This window comes from Eriocheir sinensis, unplaced genomic scaffold (assembly GCF_024679095.1).
Source record: "Eriocheir sinensis breed Jianghai 21 unplaced genomic scaffold, ASM2467909v1 Scaffold3, whole genome shotgun sequence".
Taxonomy (NCBI): Eukaryota; Metazoa; Arthropoda; class Malacostraca; order Decapoda; family Varunidae; genus Eriocheir; species Eriocheir sinensis.
Window position 1 is genome coordinate 1,062,133 of NW_026111609.1, and position 13,937 is coordinate 1,076,069.

At 41.2% G+C, this 13,937-nt stretch overlaps 1 long non-coding RNA gene across 1 annotated transcript; it reads right to left on the reverse strand.

The window, feature by feature from the left end:
- Positions 1-11,443: 11,443 nt before the first annotated feature.
- Positions 11,444-13,402, reverse strand: LOC126991553 (uncharacterized). Its single transcript, XR_007745636.1, has 4 exons — positions 13,293-13,402; positions 12,943-13,155; positions 12,542-12,722; positions 11,444-11,531 (listed from the first exon to the last, which is right to left on the reverse strand). It is a non-coding gene; the product is annotated as an uncharacterized LOC126991553 (long non-coding RNA).
- Positions 13,403-13,937: the final 535 nt, after the last annotated feature.

Sequence of the window (13,937 nt, forward strand, 5' to 3'; positions counted from 1 at the left end):
GGAAGAAGACCCTCAGTCATGAAAACAACAATTAAGAACCCCCGAGTCTGGCAGGCTTCCCACAGTTAGTTTAACTGTTTGGTTGTTTGTTTGGTTGTTTGTTTGTTTTTTTCATGGCAGGTAAGGAACTCCTCTGTTGACAACGACAACAACAACCCACAAAACATAACATAACAAATAAAAAAAAAACGCAAAACAGAGCCAGGAGGTAGGTGCTGCAGGTCGTTGAGATGATGATGGCCGTCGTGCAGATCAGATGCGGCGCTGCCCCCGCCGAGATGATGTAGGTAGGTTGTCACTGGGAGGGCTCCGACCCGCCCGTCGTCAATGAATGACTAAAATGAATCCGTCAGTCAGTCAGGCACTGACGTGATGTATGATCCCCTGCCTCACCCGAGAAAGCATGCATCGGTTTGTACCTTCACCTTCACCTTCACATGCACACACAGCCATCATCACGGTATAGTTTAACCCAACCTAAACATCCTGTCTCACACGCAGGTGCTAGGTGGCGAGGTAGACCCTGAGGAGAAGAAGAATACGTTTGGGAGGGTAAGCTAAACTAAGCGCAAAAGCACCAGGGCCAGCCAGCACAGACACTGCGATACAGGAGTCTCACCTCGCGCTAGCTAATAAGAATTAGAATTAGACTTAGAATTAGAATAACACACACACACACACACACACGCACGCACGCACGCACGCACACACACACACACACACACACACACACACACACACACACACACACACACAAAAGAGTTTAAAGAGACCCACGCACATAGCTCCGCCGTAGGTTCCCCTAGCGGACGGGGAACCCCACTAGTTGCTCTTCTGCTGTAACTAAAAGCCATTGCTAAGGAGTGGTTTTTTTTTTCCTTGAGAAACATCTTTAGCATATTCTTTGGCCAGTATGTGGGTAGAGTTTATTACATTGTATGATTCTCTTTTGATTATATCTTTGAGGTTTTTTGCTACCATAAACCATACAGGAGCAGCATATTCACACATAGGTGTTACGGGAGTTATGAATAGAGATCTTATATGATTTTTCTACTTCGGTAACCATTACGCTTTTAACTCTGAACTTTTTAGACTTTTTTGAGGTAAATTCTTAAAATAATAGCCTTAACAAGCAATTAACTCCCTCTATACCTCTCACATACACTAATGAAAATATATATGTTCTGTTTGTAGGTATTAGAATATTTCAGTAACTATGAAAGAGTTGATTAAAGTGCTATTAGATTTCATTTTTTCTCCCATATGCACAGGATGTAAAAACAAACTTGTTCAAGGAGAATTATTTATTTGTACCATTTGCTTGAGTAACAGATAATCCTATTACCAATCGTTTTGTAGATACAGCTACTATTACCTATGGTCTTGCATTAAAAAAATACTCCATCCCAAGCAACCCCCCCCCCCCAAAAAAAAAAAAGCCAACACGCATTACAAACCTCAACAAACTAAGAACAAAACTCCCACAACAAAACTAACTAAAAAAGTTAGCTTGCAACAAACAAACAAACACAAACGAGCTAGCTCCCTAACTAGCTTTGATGCTAGTTAGTTAGTTAGTAGTTTGTTTGATTGTTTGTTTGTTTGTTTGCTAGTTAGCTTGTTATTTTGTTTGTTTGCTTGCTTGCTAGTTAGTTAGTTAGTTATTTAGTTAGTTAGTTAGATAGTTTGCTTGTTTGCTAGCCAGCTTGTTTGCTTGCTAGCTAGCTAGTGAGTTTGTTTGTTTGTTTGTTTGCTTGCTAGTTACCTAGCTAGTTAGTTTGTTTGCTAGCTAGCTTATTTGTTTGTTTGTTTGCTTGCTAGCTAGCTACCTTGTTTGTTTGTTTGCTAGCTAGCTAGCTAGCTAGTTTGTTCGTTTGTGTGCTAGCAGGCTAGCTAGCTAGCTAGTTTGTTTGTTTGCTAGCTAGCTTGTTTGCTTGCTAGTGAGTTTGTTTGTGTGTTAGCTAGCTAGCTAGCTAGCTAGTGAGTTTGTTTGTTTGCTACCTAGCTAGTTATTTTGTTTGCTTGCTAGCTAGCTAGCTAGCTTGTTTGTATATTTGTTTGCTTGCTAGCTAGCTAGTTGGTTTGTTTGCTAGCTAGCTAGCTAGTGAGTTTGTTTGTTTACTGGCTAGTTTGTTTGTTTGTTTGTTTGTTTGCTAGCTAGCTACCTTGTTTGTTTGTTTGCTTGCTAGCTAGTGAATTTGTTTGTTTACTTGCTAGCTTGTTTGTTTGTTTGTTTGTTTGTTTGTTTGCCTGCTAGCTAGCTACCTTGTTTGTTTGTTTGCTAGCTAGCTTGTTTGTTTATTTGTTTGTTTGTTTGCTAGCTAGCTGGCTAGTTTGTTTATTTGTTTGCTTGCTAGCTAGCTAGTTGGTTTGTTTGCTAACTAGCTAGTGAGTTTGTTTGTTTACTAGCTAGCTTGTTTGTTTGTTTGCTAGCTAGCTACCTTGTTTGTTTGCTAGCTATCTAGTTTGTTTGTTTGATTGCTAGCTAGCTAGTTAGTTTGTTTGTGTATTAGTTACCTAGCTAGCTAGCTTGTTTGTTTCCTAACAAGTATGTTTGTTTGTTGCTAACTAGCTTGTTTGTGTGTTGCCAGCTAGCTTGATTGTTTGTTTGCTTGCTCGCTAGCTAGTTTGTCTTTTAAGTAGTAGGTAATGGTGACAGTGACGGGACCAAAATAATTCGCAAGCATAATCAAGAATTCGCAGCAAAAAAAATGACGTCGAAAAATTTTATACGTCGAATTTCCCGGCCGGGGCAGCCGGCCGGGGCAGTCAGCCGGGCGGCCAGCCAGCCGCGCGGGCAGCCAGCCGCCGAGGGGACCTCCCCACTACCCAACTGGGGAGTGGTCATAAACCTACCCAAAGTGACCATCCCCCCACCCCCCACCCCCCCCACCCCACCCCACCCCACCCCAAACACCCACCACCTTCCACGCCATCGTGTCTCCCCGGAGGCCTGAGCGTCACCCTCCTGCCGGGGATTGGTTAGGGGCGTCCTTTCGCGCCGCGCCGGGGCGTCGCCCTCCTGCCGGGGATCGGTTAGCGCGAGCGGTGCCTTGTTCGGGGGATCGGTTAGGGGCGTCCTTTCGCCCCAGTGCCGGGGATCGGTTAGGGGCGTCCTTTCGCGCCGTGCCGGGCGTCGCCCTCCTGCCGGGGATCGGTTAGGGCGTCCTTTCGCGCCGTGCCGGGGCGTCCTTTCGCCCCAGTGCCGGGGGATCGGCTAGGGGCGTCCTTTCGCACCGTGCCGGGGCGTCACCCTCCTGCCGGGGGATCGGTCCTTTCGCACCGTGCCGGGGCGTCACCCTCCTGCCGGGGATCGGTTAGCGCGAGCGGTGACTTGTTGGGCGGAGGCATGTGGCTACCTTTCCCCCTCCCTCTCCCTCTTCCCCTCCCGCTATTGATTTTTTTTTCCAGTTTGCCAGCATGTGTGTGCGTGTCCCCCTCTATTCCCCACCCCTCGCGAGCGGTGACTTGATGGTCAGTCTGAGGGTACCATTACCCCTCCCTCTCCCTCTACCCGCTATTGATTTTTTTCAGTTTGCCAGCATATGCGTGTGTGTGTGTGTGTGCGTGTGTGTGTTACTGTTGATTTTCATATTGACTGGAGTTATATCGATTGTCTTTTCAGTGAGGGGTAGGAACGGGAAAAGTAGATTTTATACATTTTTATTGAAATATAGTGGAAAAAAAATGGTATGACAAGACATTATATTACCTTAATCTAGTCTATTTTATTTGTTCTTTCTTAATCCAGGCTAATTTGTTCTTTCTTAATCCAGACTAAATACATGCTAAGCCTAAAAATAAAAACACACAATCGCCATAAAAAAAAGACATATTACAAACTCACACCGTACAGGCTCAAAGAAATACAATGGAAACCCACCCATCCTACCCTCTTTTTTTTTCCCTCCCCCAAAATAAATCCTAATTGAAAGAGACATATTACAAACTCATGTCGTACATGCCCAAAGACAGCCCATAAAAGGATGACAACACGAGTACATATACAAATGAAGAAAAAAAATACACAACACAAGTACATATATATAAAAAATAATACACACAGAGCGAGTACTGGTTAGGGGCGTCCTTTCGCACTGTGCCGGGGCGTCACCCTCCTGCCGGGTGGACTTAAGACTCGAGTTTTGGAGCACGACATGTGTGTTTGGGCGGGAAAAAAAAAAAAAAAAACTGGTGTGCATGCGGCTTGGTCCCCTACGCCTTTTCCGGCGTGCCCACGCCACCATGTCTCCCCCCTACCCCCCTTCTATACCCACCCTTATGTGAGCGTCGGCTTGTTGGGCGGAGGCCTGTGGCTACCATTCCCCTACCTCCCTCCACCCAGGGAAATTTATTGAAGAAAAGTTGCTCATTTTATCACGAATGAGTCTGTGAAAAGTATAGTTTATAAACTTATAAGGAGAGAAAGAGAGAGAGGAGCGAGAACGGGGGAAAAAAAAAAAAAGTAGAACAGCGGAAGCAAGGCCTCGGCTTGGTGACTGAGTTATTTATTGCCTCCGAGCAGCGACCACCACGCCACGCCGTCCTTTGCGCCCTTTTCAGTTCATCTGCGACAATCGAAGCGAAGAGAGACACGAGCGTGAGTAAAGTGTTGTATATACGTAACCGCTTCGTCTATGAAAAAAGAGTGGGGAACGTGCGCTATCGGTGTGATTTAAGCGGCGTATACACGCCTCCGATGTCCCACGACCTTATTTTATATATGAAAATTGGACGAGAGTCAGTCAAACCGACCAAAAGGGTGTGCTACGCGCTGAGCATCGCCCTCCTGCCGGGATCGGTTAAGGGCGCCGTTCGCTCCGTGCTGGGGAGCCACCACTATCTTTCACGCTATGCCGGCGCGTGCCTCCCTCCAGCGACCATTGACGCCCCCGGTGAAGCATGGGTATGTGTTTGGGCTAGCGTGAGCGCTGCTTAGCCTACCCCGATCCTCGCGAACGGCGGCGGCGGCGGCGGCTGAGGTTTGAAAAGGGTGTGGGGAGACGTCCGTTTGATTTGCGCATATTATATACACGCGCTTGAAAAAAATCCGAATGAATTGTTTATATTTTATATAAATGAACTCAAAAAAATGGAAGATACCGGCGATAATTGTTTGAGTTTCAAAAAAGAGATAAATGAGGAGGTAGATAAACTCATGGACATTATTAACAGCAGTGGCGAAGGAGAGGAGGATATGGACGGTAATTGTTTGAGTTTCGATGAAGAGATAGATAAACTCATGGGCATTATTATCAACAGTGGCGAGGAGGAGGAGAAGGAGGAGGAGGAGGAGGAGGAGGAGGAGGAGGAGGAGGAGGAGGAGGCGGGGGAGGAGGAGGAGGACGGGGAGGAGGCGGAGGAGGAGGAGGATGAGGAGGAGGAGGACGGGAGGAGGAGGAGGAGGAGATGGTTGATGATGTTTGCTTGAGTTTCGATGAAAAGATTAATGAGGAGCTAGATAAATTCGCTGACATTACTATCAGCAGCGGCGGAGAATGGGACGGAGAGGAGGAGGAAGAGAAGGAGGAGGAGGAAGAGGAGGAGGAGGAGGAGGGCGAAGATTGTAGCGACAATGCTATTAATGATGATGATGATGATGATGATGATGATGATGACAGGGGTTTGCCGCATACCCCTGTCAGAGAAAGGGCGGAGGGGAAAGAGGGCCTGTCCAGCGGCAAGCAAATATGAGGTCATCCAACAACGCGGGGGTGGAAGTGGGTGTCCCGCTGCCAGCGAGGAAGAGGAAGGAGCGTTGGTGACGGCAATATTTATAGTGACACACCACCCGCTGATGAAGATAATGTTGAGAGACAGCGCGCAGAAGTCATCAGAAGGGAATACGCCTTTGATCGCGATTTACTTTATTTAGAGTTTAGTATACCTCCAGATGACGCTAGCGATCCACAGAGCTTTCTTAGAAACAACAGAGTAGAATTTATTCAAATATTACGTGATGAGATAGAAGCCATGGATCATCCTCCCCCCCAAGTCAGGGCGTATGCTGAAATGCGAATCCAACTTGTGAGATTGGGCGAGGAAGAGGATATTAGTCCGTTTTATATGGTTTTTCCATCAGAGCTCATTACCCAGGGCGAGGTACCGCGTTTTGTAGAAAACGTAGTCCAGTACATGGCGAAACGCTTGGAAAGACATTTGAATGAAGTAGAAGGCTCGGGTTTCATGATACTGGAAATTGACATGTTTAAAGTAATCTTAAGTAGAACAGGTCATCGAGCGGCGATAGGCATACATGTCAATAAACCATTGGGCTTCCGGGGAGCTCGCACCATTTTTAACCCTTCGGGCGAGGAGGGTTACTGTCTTGTGCAATGTCTCGCGGCTCACGCTCTTTTGGAAAAAGATCCTAAAATTCAGGACCTTCCTCGCAAAACAAAAACACTGAGACAATGCAAGAAACTAGTGACTGTGCCAGATATAGATTTCCCTCTAGCGTGGGAAGATATTGCGCTAATCGAGCGGATGAATAAGCTCTCCATTTATGTGTACGCAGTAGCCCCCATTGATGATGATGATGATGATGATGATGATGATGAGGAGGAGGAGGAGGAGGAGGAGGAGCGCCAAAGAATGCGTCGGAAGAGCGGAAATAGTTGGGGTGGGACTAGGCACGAGATTTATGTAACCCGGAAAGGTGCAGCTAGTGGGACATATGTTGCTTTATTATTACTGGATGGGCAACATTTTGCCCTCATAAAAGATTTCGCAAAATTCATGCCAGCATTTATGAGAGGTCATAAACGGCGCTTAAAAGGCCAGACGCTGAATCAGTACTCTAGATATTGCAAAAACTGCTTGACTGGATATTTTGACAAAGCCGACCTTGAGGAACATGAAGCCAGTTGTCAGATTCAGCAGAAACTTGTATTCCCCACCTCAAAATCAGTGCTGCAATTCACTGACAGCGGTAAAACATACCCTCCATCGCACACTGCCTTTTTTGATTTTGAGTCTATTCTTGACGACTCTGAATCCAACAGTCACGTTATCAATCAGCACAGAGCCATGGCGTACGCCTTCTGCATCTTGGATTCAACGGGCTCTGTAGTTTGCAAACAGAATTACTGCGGGAGAGATGCGGCGTCACACTTTCTCAAGAACCTGGCCTCCTCCTGGAGGAAAATTAAAGAGGAAAGGAAAACATATGACATGGTCCTAACCCCCGAGGCGGTAATTGATTTCAAACGTCAGACGACGTGTCAGATTTGTAAGAAAGAATTTCAGAATACAAAAGACAAACATCGCCATCACGATCATACCAGACCTAGCCCAAACTATCTTGGTGCATTATGTAGAAGATGCAATACATTATGTGTCAGTAACCGCTGTCAACTTCCTACATTTGCCTTTCACATGACTTATGATATGAGCCTGATACTGAAAGAAGCCGACCGACGGAGTTTCCATAGGAAGAAAACTAACGTAATCACTAAAGCGGGATTACGTTTTTGAGTAGATGTGGACAATATAAAGTTTCTCGACGCGAGAGCCTTTCTTGATGGCAGTCTGGCCCATCTCAGCGCAGAACATATTGCCTCGGGGGAATCTCTACCTGTCACTCGAGCGCTCATAAATCATTTCCCCGCACCAGCGCGTGAGCTCCTCCTCACAGGAAAGCAATGTTTTCCTTACGAGTTCGTCAATGATTTTGACAAATTAGCGCGTCAGTCACTTCCAGACATTGAAGATTTTTATAGCAGGCTTAAAAGCCGCGGCGTAAGTGAGGAGGAGTACAGCCACGCGCAAGCAGTGTGGAATGCCCTGGGTTGTCAAACCTTAAAAGACTACATGCGCGCATACCTTCTAGTAGATGTACGCTTGCTTGCTGACATTCTACAGAAATGGCGAAGCGTGTTGCATGAAACATATGGATTAGATATAACACATTATGTCTCTCTTCCCGGATACGCTTTCGACAGCTTCTTAAAATCAACAGAAGCCAAAATAGAACAGCCGAGCGATCCAGACTTGTATCATCTTGTAAGAGACAATGTAAGAGGAGGCTTTACTACAGTAGTCCAACCACAGGCAGTTGCAAATAACCATCACATTAATCCTGATTTCAACCCCGAACGAGACACCCCAACACACATTATCTATTTAGATAAGAATAGTCTGTATCCTACAGTAATGTGTAGGCCGCTTCCTGAGAGAAATTTAAAAAAATTATCGGTAGAAGAAAGAAAGGAGTGGTTAAGAACTCATGACATAGCAAATGTGGAGACGAATGGAAGCGTGGGGTACTGGTTTCGCTGCGACTTACACCCAATTGAGCCCGATGTGGCTAGGTCAACGGATGAGTTTCCCTTATACATCCACCACATGGATATAGATAGCGAGCAACACCTGTCTGAACATAGCAAGGCATTTATGGGGAAAACAGGATGTCAACTCCCTAGGGTGACGCGAAAGCTTGTTGGATCGCATTGCGCTCAGAATGGTGTCCTCAACACGCTACCCATGTTGCAGTTTTACTTGGGAATGGGAGGTAAAATTGCAGAAATCCACGATATCTATCAGTTTACCCAATCCACATTTCTTAAAGAGTTTATGGAGGGTAACATCAAAGCACGACGCGAGGCCAGCAGTAAAATCCTACAGAAAGCCTATAAAGTCATTTCAAATAGTATATTTGGTCGAACCCTTATGGATCCAGTCAAATATAGCGTAAATACAGACATTGTAACCTCCAAGCCAGCACTACGGCGCAGGTTACGAGACCCATTATTCAAGAGACTCATACCTCTTAGTAACGACAGAGTCCTTGTTGCTCGAGGAAGGAAGAACATTCGCATCAACCAACCAAATTACATTGGTTATCAGATTTTGGAGCTTTCTAAGGTTGAAATGTACGACTTCTATTACCACACACTTCGAAAAGCCTGTGGCGCAGAGAATGTCTCATATATTTACGGCGACACAGATTCGGCTGCCATATGCATCTCTAACCTCCAGGACATTAGTGAATTTTATTCGCTTCCACTCATAAAATCCATAATGGATTTTAGTAACTTCCCCACCACCCACCCCGCCTATGACACTTCCAAGAAAGGTCAAGCGGGGTAGGTCAAGTCAGAAGTGGGCGCGGCCCATATAAAGGAAGTGCTTTGCCTGAAACCTAAGATGTACTCTATCAAATTGCATGATCCCTCAAGCGGCGAGGATGCAGAAATAAAAAAAGCTAAAGGGGTACCTCACTATAGTTTGAGAAACTATAATCATGAAAAATACAGACAGGTACTGCAAGGGGCGGGGGTGGATAAGGCACGCCTCTATAGCATCCGCACCCTGAAAGGTCAGGTATGCACTACACTGTAAAAAATTAAAGGTATAAAAAGGGTAGACATAGGGTATATCTGGTGTTCGAAATAGTAGACCCTATTGGGGTATTTTAGAAATGTGATATACCCTTAACACAATACCCCTATGAAGGGTATAACATATATTTACAATACCTTTACATCGGGGTATATCCAAGGCAAAAGATACCCTGCTGCAGGGTATTCTAGGCTATATATATACCATCGTACCTTAATCCATTATACCCTTATATATGGCTACAGATTAGGTATCACAAGAGGACTTCAGTTGAAAAGTTTATTATAATTTCTACAGACATTTATAAGTATAATTATAAGGCATAAAAATATAGATTAAAGTTGTACACAGCTACACGCAGTATACAGATGACATGAAGACACCAAAAAAAAAAAATATATATATATATATATATATATATATATATATATATATATATATATATATATATATATATATATATATGTATATATATATATATATATATATATATATATATATATATATATATATATATATATATATATATATATATATATATATATATATATATATATATATATATATATATATATATATATATATATATATATATATATATATATATATATATATATATATATATATATATATATATATATATATATATATATATATATATATATATATATATATATATATACTTTCATATTATAGGAATATTGGTGTACATACTTTTTATGGCTATTTGAAAATTAGTATAAGGCACATCAATAACATCATAGATATCAGGCACATGTAACACACACATGCAGTGATATATCTATATATATATATATATATATATATATATATATATATATATATATATATATATAGATATATATATATATATCTCTATATATATATATATATATATATATATATATAAATTTTCCCTTCTTACATATCATTTTCATGAAAACAAATTTATACGTGAAAATCAATGCCATATAACCACATAGCATTTATTTAACCTATATGAGCCAATGAGAGATAAGTTCTACATTTGCGGCTGAGCATGACAAAAATGTAAAGTAAAGTGTTCTTTGTCTTTAAACGTAGAGCTTCTAAATAAAAGAAAAAAATATGATATTCTTAATTACTCTGAAAAGAACATGTCCTTGAAATAAATTTGCTATTCTAAAAACCATAAAATAGACAACAGTGAGTAAGACAAGTTACATGCTTAATTACTATTGAAAGAAGAGTTCTTTTAGTAAATTTGCAATAACATATGTAGAAAACTTTGAAACACAAAGGATTTCTGTCGGGCAGTGTTAAAGGTTTGATATTGGATACCGAAAAGAAAGTGAATTTCTCTCATGCCCTCTGACACATCCCTGACCCTGTTCCTATGGGACTTGGTTATCTTTAAAAAAAAAAAATAAATAAAAAAAAAATAACGCCAATTATCAGTCATGTATGGCATTGATAAAGTAAATTCAGTCTTTTATAAGTTAGTGAAGAAAATTATAACTTCATACCAATCTTTTTTGCCCAAGTAGAGACACATGCAGGTAGTTTAGTATTGTGTTGAAATATGTATGACTCTAAGAACAGTAACGTCTTTTCTATTTCCTTCGGGTATTCCAACGAAAATACCCAATATGACTGAAACAGAGCTTCCAAAGCATTTGTAAACTTTGATGATTTTGTTGCCAGAAGAGGTGCCCCGTTGATGTGAAGCTGGTATTCGCCTCCTTCACAGGTAAGAACTGGAGCTGGAGATTTGATATTCTGGAAAGAAGGACCATCTATGTCAAACGACTGAACCAAAGAGAGCGGGAAAAGTTTGTTTAGCGAGTCACTTAAGTATAATAGCAACTATGAAATTAATGAACTTGTTTGCCACCTATACTGGCACAATGCCCAGTAGGAGAAAACAAATATAATCTTCGATCCTTTTCTGACTTAGCAGAATTCGTTTTTGTCGGAAAAAGCCATTGCCGTATGATACGTTCTGTTGACATCACATGCACAGAAAAAGCAGGATATTTTTTTTATTTTAAGGCAGCTGATGAAATATATTCTTAGTAATAGTTGCATACCATAAATACAATGTATAAAAATACAGTAAATTTCCTCATTCGAATCAGCGAGTAGATACGTCGCATCCTCTCTAAAAAGCGATGGCAGAAGTTGCACAGCAAACTGCAGGCCACATTCTGTGAAGTTAATCGTAAATAAATACAATAATACTAAATGGTAAACGGTAAAAGAGGTTTTGTGATAGTTTTAAAGGGGCTGAGTGTTTGAATAAATTTTACTGTGTGTTACGGGCATTAATAGAGAATATAAAGTTCTGATAATAAAAACAGATGTTAGGACACGTTGTAATTGGTATATCCTAGATAGTTTTGGGCTCAGCTAGGAAATAGGTTCAGCTTGGTTTACAATAGGGCGGTTGATGAGTGATGTAAACTAACTAAAAACAGTAGCAATTTAAATCTTTTGAACACAGCTGAAGTCCAAGTGGAGATTAGATAAATTTATGGATGGGAATATGATGAATGATTCACCATTAGGAGCCGTCATGTGTATATATAGGCCGACCGGCAACTTGTAGTCTCCTTTCATCCTTGTGTATTCTTGTGTAGGTCATGGGTGGTAATAGAACAATGACTAAAAAACTATCTAAGCCAACTGCAAACATATTTACCATGAATCATTAAACCTTATTATTCAAAAAAAGGTAAGAGGTCACAGCAGAAAGTGGATTTTTCTTACGAGTGGAACAGCAGTGGGAGATTATCAAGTGGTTGAAAGGGTTAAGTGAAGCTCGTCGAGATCGTATGGACACGTGATAATAATGAATAAGGATAACTTGAGAGAGAGAGAGAGAGAGAGAGCAGGCAAGGAACGGAATATGCTGAAAGGGAGTGCCTGAGAAGGGACAGCTGGAGACACTAACTCGTGGTATCCCAACTGGGAAAAAGTTCCCGACACAATAGAAATAAAAACACTCAACGAAAGAATAAAAAGAAAACTTTGATAAAGTAGTTACGACTAGTATGTCTGGGCACTATAACCAAGTATATAAAGATAATTTTTTTGACGTGATTGTGACATAATTCTACTGACCACCTATTAATGACAAATAAAATTATCACCTTTATCTTTAAAAATAATGACTATTGTTATCACGTTCACCTTTAAAGAAAGAATTAATATTTACCGATTCTTTTATCTTCATTCAGACTGCTGTCCAAGTCCTCTTGGTATTTTGAGAAGTACTCTTAGTAACCTTTGCAACGGGACTTGGTATACTTCATCAACTCAAGTAGTGATGTATGGAGTTGGAGGTAAGAGTTTTCAAGGGGCTTCAAAATACCATGTCGTTCAGCTTCCCCTGCAAGCTGAAACATCTTGGTGTTAAAAACATAGTATTTTTTTGTCGTTAAGTGCATGGCCTCTGCACCATATATATGAATAAAATGTCTGATGCTTTCACTGAAATATGTTATAAAAATTATTCATAAATAATAATGAATTCATCAGCGACAGATAATAACATAGCTCGTCATATAGCACAACCCTTAACATCGAAAAAAGACAACAAAGATTTTGAAAACTCACAAAATTTCTTCGCCTCAGGGCTGGAAACTCTGAGATGATGTCAGCCACTGACAAACGTTGATCGTTGATCCTTTTCCAACGGTAGACAAATGTTCTGTCCATTTTTACAGCAATCACTGCAAGATCAGGTGACCCTTTTCTCAATTCTGCATTCAGTGCATCTATGTGGGCGCGTGTAGTCACCTCATCATCTTCATGTCCCTCCAAATCAACCTGGAAAAAAATAACTTTATCAGAAAAACTTCAGTGATAGTTCTAAGACATATCGTCATCATCATCAGCAAGCACATATGCAGCCGGTGTCATAACTATGCAAACAATACTAAGAAGATAAAATTCTTAATCCACACCTTGAGCTTTTGCCTTTTCTTGCGTGGTTGAACTTCTTCCTTTTCTGACAATGCCGTACTTTTCCGACCTCCTGTTACTGGACAGCCAAATTTTTCTTTAAGAATTTTCACATTGTTGTGTGATGTTAGTGGCACTCGAATGTTTTTCATCTTGGTACGAAGGGACATCCTCCAACATTTCTGTTGAAAGACACATTACAAAAGTATTGCAAAATAACTACGGTATAATTAGTAGTTCCGTGCACGGGAGGCCTACCTATGAAGTAAAGCATCTCAAAAGAAAAACATCAAAACTTTATCTTATGGCTTGGTAAATTCACCTTGTACCTTCATGAATCATGAATAGTCTATTTATTAGTGAAACGTTCAGCAAAGTGTCAGATACTTTATCTTTATGGTTTAATTGATTTTAATGTTTAATATGTTTTCTATTTTGGTGATGGCATTTCTCCACAATATGGAGGCGGAACTAAATGAGAAAAAATAAAATAAACAAATGTGAAATATCCAACAAATTAAATATGTGGGAGTTAACATGTTAAGTTTTTAATGGGTGTGAAGTATGAAAATGACGATAAGCGGCTTTATGTATACAGTGCGATATGACATAATAAAAATAATATGCAGTTACCATGCCTTAAAACA